Source organism: Alexandromys fortis, unplaced genomic scaffold, assembly GCF_014885135.2.
Source record: "Alexandromys fortis isolate MF-2015 unplaced genomic scaffold, M_Fortis_MF-2015_v1.1 scaffold_411, whole genome shotgun sequence".
NCBI classification, from domain to species: domain Eukaryota; kingdom Metazoa; phylum Chordata; class Mammalia; order Rodentia; family Cricetidae; genus Alexandromys; species Alexandromys fortis.
This window is the reverse complement of record NW_026068315.1, coordinates 416,516-416,884: the sequence shown is the minus strand read 5'-3', so window position 1 is coordinate 416,884 and position 369 is coordinate 416,516.

Below are 369 nucleotides of genomic sequence, written 5' to 3'. Positions count from 1 at the left end.
AAAGGTCTCATCTCCAAAATATATAAAGAACTCAAGAAACTAGACGTTAAAATGCTAATTAACCCAATTAAAAAGTGGGGCACTGAACTGAACAGAGAATTCTCAACAGAAGAAGTTCAAATGGCCAAAAGACACCTAAGGTCATGCTCAACTTCCTTAGCTATCAGGGAAATGCAAATCAAAACAACTTTGAGATACCATCTTACACCTGTCAGAATGGCTAAAATCAAAAACACCATTGATAACCTTTGCTGGAGAGGTTGTGGAGGAAGGGGTACCCTCATCCATTGCTGGTGGGAATGCAAACTTGTGCAACCACTTTGGAAAGCAGTGTGGCGGTTTCTCAGGAAATTCAGGATCAACCTAGCC